Source organism: Gorilla gorilla, chromosome 18, assembly GCF_029281585.2.
Source record: "Gorilla gorilla gorilla isolate KB3781 chromosome 18, NHGRI_mGorGor1-v2.1_pri, whole genome shotgun sequence".
In the NCBI taxonomy this organism is placed as follows: domain Eukaryota; kingdom Metazoa; phylum Chordata; class Mammalia; order Primates; family Hominidae; genus Gorilla; species Gorilla gorilla.
Window position 1 is genome coordinate 103,409,124 of NC_073242.2, and position 7,963 is coordinate 103,417,086.

A 7,963-nucleotide genomic window follows, 5' to 3' on the forward strand; every position below is an offset into this window, starting at 1 on the left:
AAACTTGCTAGAGAGCTATGGTTATCAAAACAGTGTGGTATTGGCATAAAGAGACATATAGACCAATGAGATAGAATAGAATGCTCAGAAATAAACTCTTGCATATACAATCAAATGATTTTTGACAAGGATGCTAAATCCATTCAATGGTGAAAGAATAGTTTTTTCAACAAGTGGTGTTAGAAAAACTAGAAATCCACATACAAAAAAAAATTAAGTTAGAGCATTACTTTACAACATATACAAAATTCGTAATGAATTATAAGACCTCAAACCATAAAACTCTTAGAAGAAAACAGAAAGGAAAACTTCATAAAATTGGGTTTGGCAATGATTAAATATGATACCAAAAGCACAAGCAATGAAAGTCAAGGTAGATAAATTGGATTACATCAAAATATAAAACATCTGTACAAAGGACACAACAGAGTGAAAGACAACCTACCAAATGGGAGAAAATATTTACAAATCACCTATATGTTAAGGGGTTAATATTCAGAATAAAGAACTCTGTAACTCCACAACGACAAAACCCACACAACCTGATTTTTAAATGGGCAAAGGAGTTAAATAGACATTTCTCCGAAGAAGACACACAATTATTGAAAAGATGTTCAATATTATTAATCATTAGAAAAATGCAAATCAAAACAATGAGTTATCACCTTACACCCATCATAATGGCTACCATCAAAAAGAATATGAAAAATTTACAACCCTTGTGCACTGCTAGTGGAAATGTAAAATGGTGAAGCCACTATGGTAGATGGTTACGGCAGTTCCTCAAAAAAATAGAGTTAGCATAGGACCCAGCAATTCCACTTCTGGATATATATCTAAAAGAACTGAAAGTACAATCTGAAAGAGATATCGGTCATCCGTGTTCACAGTAGCATTATTTATAACAGCTAAAAGTGGAAGCACCCAAGTATCAGAAGAACCAAGTCAATGGATGAATGGATAAACAAAACATGGTATATACATACAATGGAATATTATCCAGCCTTAAAAAAGGAAATTCTGACATATGCTATAACACGAATGAAACCTATAAAACTGTCACGAAAAGACAAATACTATGATTCTACTTATATGAGGTATTTACAGTAATTAAATTAATTGAAGCAAAAAGTACAATGGCAGTTGCCAGGGGCAGGCAGCAGGAAGAAAGGGAGAGTTATCATCTTATGGGTATAGACTTTTGGTCTCATAGGAGGAAGAAGTTCTAGAGACTAGTTGCTCAACAATGTGAATATACTTAATATTACTAAACTCCACACTTAAATGGTTAAGATGGTAAATTGTATGTTATGCATATGTTTACCAAAATTAATTTTTTAAAAGAATAGCAAACTCTCTTCTGCTAGTATGAATGTTAAGTAGTGCAACCATCTTAGGAAAAAAAAAAAAGTGTGGCATTATCTAGTAAAGTTGGTGTCCAGACTCTATGATGTAGGAGCTCATTTCTACATGTGCCTTAGAGTAACCCTTGCGTATGTAACCAAAAGACATGTACAGGAGTATTTTTGTATGAATAACAAAAAAATCCAAATGACTATTAACAGTAGAAAGGATAAATTGTGGTCTATTAATAAAATGGAATAACATACAGCAATTAACTTGAGTGAATTATTAGCTGCATGCAGCAACATCAATGAATCTCAAAAATATATTGTTAAAAAATGAAGCACTTTACAGAATACATGCCATGTAATTTTATTTATTTATTTATTTATTTGAGAAACTGATGTTTATTTTCCATCAACCATTTTTCCATGTTGCTTAAGAGCCCATGCAGGGACCCCTTAAGACCATTCAGTGGTTGCTCCTACCCATTCAGTGGCCTGAGCAGTGGGAGCTGCAGACCAGTCTTCCGTGGCAGGCTGAGTGCTCCAGTCTTCAGTAGGGAACTGCTGAATAGGCACAGAGGGCACCTGCACACCTTCAGACCAGTCTGCAACCTCAGGCTGAGTAGCAGTGAACTCAGGAGCTGGAGCAGTCCATTCACCCTGAAATTCCTCCTCGGTCACTGCCTTTTCAGCAGCAGCCTGCTCTTCTTTTCCAATCTCTTCAGGATCTCTGTAGAAGTAGAGATCAGGCATGACCTCCCAGGGGTGTTCATGGGAAATGGTGCCACGCATGCGCAGAACTTCCCGAGCCGGCATCTACCACATCAAACCCACTGAGTGAGCTCCCTTGTTGTTGCATGGGATGGCAATGTCCACACAGCACAGAGGAGAATCTGTGTTACACAGAGCAATGGTAGGTAGGTTAACATAAGATGCCTCCGTGAGAGGCTGGTGGTCAGCCCTGGGGTCAGTAAGCACAAGAAGCGGTGGCTCCGGGAAGGCTGCCTGGATCTAGTTAGTGAAGGTTCCAGGAGTAAAGCGGTCAGCAATTGGAGTGGCTCCAGTGGCAGAAGCAAACTTCAGCATGGCCCTCTGGCCAGTATTCCAGGAGGATATAACACTGACATCAGCAGGGTTTTCAATGGCAACAATGGCCCGAGCTGCCAACGGAAGCTTCTCCCAGGTCCTCTTCAGATTTATGATGTAGATGCCATCACTTTTCCTTTTATAGATGTACTGTTCCATCTGGAAGTCAAGTTTGGTGCCACCTAAGTGGGTTCCTGCTGCAAGGAACTGAAGGACATCCTCCTCCTTCATTTGCAGGACATCAGGGGCTCCAGACATTGTGAAAGTTTCCCTTTAAGTTACAACGGGAATCCAGAACAACGCTGTATGGACCCCTCTGTAGGTAGTGCGGAAAAGCGTAATTTTATTTATATAAAGTGCAAAAAACCATGCAAAACCAAGTCATACATTGTTTATGGATACATATATGTATTATAAAAATTTATATAAAATCAAAGGAAGAATTAGTGAAAGATAATGGCCACCTCCAGGGGACAGGGAAGAGTGTACACACATAAATAAAATGGATACATGGGTATTTGTTGTACTAGTCATATTTAAGTTCCACATATACATAATTTTATATTCTTTTATATGCATAACATGTTTCACAATTTTAAAAAGTGCTCTCTTCGTACTTCATAGTGTGTTATAGCTCTAGTAAAGAAAGTTATATTCCCGGTGTTGCCAAAAAATTATGAACTTTGAGATTAGACAATTATTTAAGATACAATCCCTGCTCTAAAAGAGTTCATGGTGAATAACAAACAGATGCCCTCTAACTATAATACAGCATAAGAATTAAAATAGACAAAGAAACTAGCACAGTTACTGATCTTGAATAGCAGATGCACAATAAATATTTCGGTGATTTATAGAGGAAAGCTTCTTGGAGGAGATATGTTTCATATGGCTTTGAAATGGTGATGGGATTTTCTCGTTGATTTTAATGAAAGCATACATAAATCGCATATTGTAAGTTTCCTAGAGCCTTGCTATTCTGTTTGTTTGTTTGTTTGTTTGTTTGTTTGGAGATAGAGTTTCACTCTTGTTGCCCAGGCTGGAGTGCAATGGCGCAATCTCGGCGTACCGCAACCTCCGCCTCTCGGGTTCAAGCGATTCTCCTGCCTCAGCCTCCCAAGTAGCTGGGATTATAGGCATGCGCCACCACAACCAGCTAATTTTGTATTTTTAGTGGAGACGGGGTTTCTCCATGTTGGTCAGGCTGGTCTTGAACTCTCAACCTCAGGTGATCCGCTCGCCTCAGCCTCCCAAAGTGCTGGGATTACAGGCGCGAGCCACTGCAGCTGGCCAAGACTTGCTATTCTAAATGTGGTCATGGACCGGCTATATTAGCCTCATTTGGGAATTTTTTAAAAACGCAGACTCTTGTGCCACCCCCACAAAACTTACCAAATCAGATTCTGCATTTTCATCAGATACCCAGGTGATCCACATGCACCTTAAATTTGAAAAGTGCTGCTCTATGGTATATTTATGTTATTTTTAAACAGAAATAGCCATCTAAAATATTTTCTCAAGAATGTCTAAAATGTTCATTTTGCTGCCTTATCTCTGTGATTTCATTACATTTTATTTATATATACATATATGCTTCATATAATGTATAATGTTATTATATATATACATATATACACATATACATTATGGAAATATACTGTACCCAATTTTGACTCCCAGATTCAAACCCTTCCTCCCCACTCTACGTCCATAACCTTGTTTATACTCTGGCTGACCACGAATTTCATTCCTTATTGTTTAAAAGAACACATTCCTTTAATTTTTTTTTTTTTTTTTTTTGAGACAGAGTTTCGCTCTTGTTGCCCAGGCTGGAGTGCAATGGCGCAATCTTGGCTCACCGCAACCTCTGCCTCCGGGGTTCAAGTGATTCTCCTGCCTCAGCCTCCCAAGTAGCTGGGATTATAGGCATGCGCCACCACACCCGGCTAATTCTGTATTTTTAGTAGAGACGGAGTTTCTCCATGTGGGTCAGGCTGGTCTCGAACTCTCGACCTCAGGTGATCCACCCACCTCGGCCTCCCAAAGTGCTGGGATTACAGGCGTGAGCCACCCCACCCAGCTGCATTCCCTAATTCTACAGAACATAGTCATACATTGCTTACAGATAGGAGTATGTTCTGAGGAATTAGTCATTAGGCAATTTCGTCATCGTGTGAACATGTACTTATGCAAACCTAGATGGTACAGCCTACTATACACCTAGGCTATATGGCACAGCCTGTTGCTCCTATACTATAACCCTGTTCAGTGTGTCACTATACTGAATTCTGTAGGCAACTGTAAAACAATGGTATTTGTTTATCTAAACATAGAAAAGGTAATGCACTACCCTATGACTTTAGGATGGCTAAGACATCACTAGGTGATAGGAATTTTTCAGTTCCGATATAATCTTACAGAACCACCATCACATAGCAGTCTGCTGTTGAAGTAAACATCATGTGGTACATGACTATATACAAGAAGTTGTTGTCTGAGAACTTATTCAGAAGTGACTTGAATATCTCTTCTCTGTAGAGCAATCCATCCATTAATTTTTTTCACTTATTAAATGTGACATGTCACAGACCTAGTCCAAGCTCTGGGAAAGCAACAACAAACAAGACAGACAATGTTCCTGTCCTCATAGAGCTGGCATTTGGCTGGGGAATGAAATGAAAAAGAAAGTATTATTATATTAATGTTTTATTCAATATGAAGGCAATATTTCAAAACTTAACTTGGCTGAGTTTTCAAAACAGAAAGTTAATAGGTTTGTAGCTTTCTCTCTGACATGAGCTCATAGGATCACAGAACCTTGAAGCCAAAAGGTACCTTAGAGAATATCCAATTCAACAGCTTATTTACACCTGATACTTAGAGATGTTGAAAAGCCAGACTGGGGTCCAAATTTTGTGAAATTACTATGAAGTCCATTTATTTAGATTATTAACTGTATATATTAAAAGTCACGCTCAGAGGGATTTCAAATCATAGCATTAGTAACATTCCAAGAGAATGTGTTTATTTCTTGTTCTTTTCTCTCAAGGAAATCGATTACACTAACTTTGAGTTACTTATATTCACAGCTAGCACCGAACAGATTTAATAAATATAAATTTGGAAACACGACCAAAAGCCAAAGTTTGAAAGAAAAAGTAAAGAACACAGAAGGCTCTTTTGAATTGTCAAATCATAAAGAGGAAACATTGTTTTGTTAATTTAAAGTATGGCTCTTTGGCTATATACCCAGTAATGGGATTGCTGGGACAAACAGTATTTCTAGTTCTAGACCATGGACACAGGGAGGGGAATATCACACACCGGGGCCTGTTGGGGGATAGGGGGAAAGGGGAGGGAGAGCATTAGAACAAATGCGTAATGCATGCGGGCTTAAAACCTAGCTGGTGGGTTGACAGGTGCAAAAAACCACCATGGCACATATATACCCATGTAACAAATCTACACTTTCAGCACGTGTATCCCAGAACTTAAAGTAAAATTAAAAAAAAAAAATTTCAAAAAAGAATACTGTGAAGAAAAATAAACAAATTATAGCTCTTTAAGCTGAGCTGTTTTTCCTTCATTTAAGCACCTCTTTGTTTTTATTGGGAGACTAATGACTACTTGCATTAGAGGATCAGACCTTAATGGGGAGAAAAACAGCCTTGAAATACAAACTAAATAAGATTTCTTGGGTCGCAGGTTAAATTCATCACATGCAAGTTCAAGTTCTGTGGGTAAGATTCATTCAAAAGATTGGATGGTATTTTGACATCATAAATATCTGAATTTCCACCTCATAACCCAAGTCGTTCCCAGCACCTGTCTATTTATCAGTTACTACATAATGCACCCCATTCTTTTCCCTAGAGAGAAATTACTTCGGAAGAACGAAGGAAGAAAATTTACACTAACACAAAAGTTGTGCTCTAGCATTTCTTTTACTCATTCATCACACAAAAAAAGCCACGGTATTCTGATTTTAAGTTTTCCATTAACAAGAATCTTACATTTTTTATTTTCACATCATGTGAAACATAGAAAATGTTGAAATAATAATAAACCTCCAATCTTCAAAACAAAACGTTTTTCCATCAGTATGCAGAAATTTTGGCTATTATTAGGTTCCCCAGGAACAGTGAACTATCCTATTTTTATGTGGTTTCTGAAAATATTTATTCCCCTGGTTGGGAAGTACTCAACCCTTGCCATTTTTCTTGGGAAGAACCCATTATATAATAAGGTATTTATCTTTCCCTCGGAGCTGGCTTCCCAAGAAATAAAGAAAACATGCAGAACACTTTGAAATGATGGTGGAGCACATTTTTAAGAGAAAAAAGGAAAAAAAAAAAGAACAGATTCTGAGAACATTAGTCTGAACCCAAAAGAGAGAAACACTTGTAATCAATTTTCTTTTCATTAATGTAATAAATGCCGCCTGCACTTTGTGTGCCTAAAGAGAACCATTCTGAGATAAAGGATGTCTCCCCAACCTTTTATACTGAACTGGTGGTTTCCCAAATTTAATATGCATGAAGAGTGCACGTGAGCCCTCTTAAATCCAAGAGCCAAACCCTGCCTGTGCAATAAATCTCACCACTACTCCACTATTAGACAGGGGATTAAAACTAATCTAGCAATCCCCAAACCAAGCACTGAGTGGATTAAAATGCAAAACGCATGGGAGTAGGAAGATGCTTAATGCTAAATAACAAACATTTCAATCATAGAAATCATTTTTATCTTCTTGTTTATGCTAAGTAGATACTATTAGACTTAATATCTGTATTAACACAAGTGGAGAAAAGAAACAGTATTACCAAGACCCAAGTACTTTAATGCCTTAGAATAGCTGGCCCAAAAAACAAAAGCAAACAAAAATGAGCTTAATAAAAGGACTACACTGTGATCTTTAGATTAATTGTCTACTCCTTTAAGGTCAACTCAACGATGCTTGACCTTTTTAATTTTCCTTTAAGCCAATGCAGTACACACTATAAAGGTTGAATCAAGAAAGACAAAAAAGTTTCCAGGGTTCCCAGCCTGAAACTGGAGCAGGCTTTCTCTGAGTAATGACTATGTAATATTTAAGTCAGCAAATGCCTTAACCATCATCTTCTTTGCCAAATTATCACAGCGCAACAATAGGAGAGTCCCCATTGCAGTGAACCCAGAAGAGGCCCTTATGAGGCCTGCACCCCGTAAAGCTGTAGCTGATTACAAATGTAGGAAAGTGAACATGTGCAGGCTCTCATTAGCACTGTCTATCCAAAGAACACAATACACACACACATCTGGCATCTCCTAACGGCTGTGGAACCCATTACACACAAAACCAATGACTTCGCTCCAACTGTAATCCATATAATGCTGGAAGGAAATCCATAAAGTTTTATCTGAAATACTGTTGTACCTTTCAACTCTGTCATCTTCCTCAATTTTCCACTCCTGGGTTCTGTTATACCCTCTCTCAGACATCTGCGTTTCAACTTGAATCCCTTCCCCGGGCCCTTCCCTACCCCCAC

General features: G+C 38.1%; 1 pseudogene; it reads right to left on the reverse strand.

The window, feature by feature from the left end:
• Positions 1-1,805: 1,805 nt before the first annotated feature.
• LOC101126514 (small ribosomal subunit protein uS2-like) lies at positions 1,806-2,693 on the reverse strand (annotated as a pseudogene).
• Positions 2,694-7,963: the final 5,270 nt, after the last annotated feature.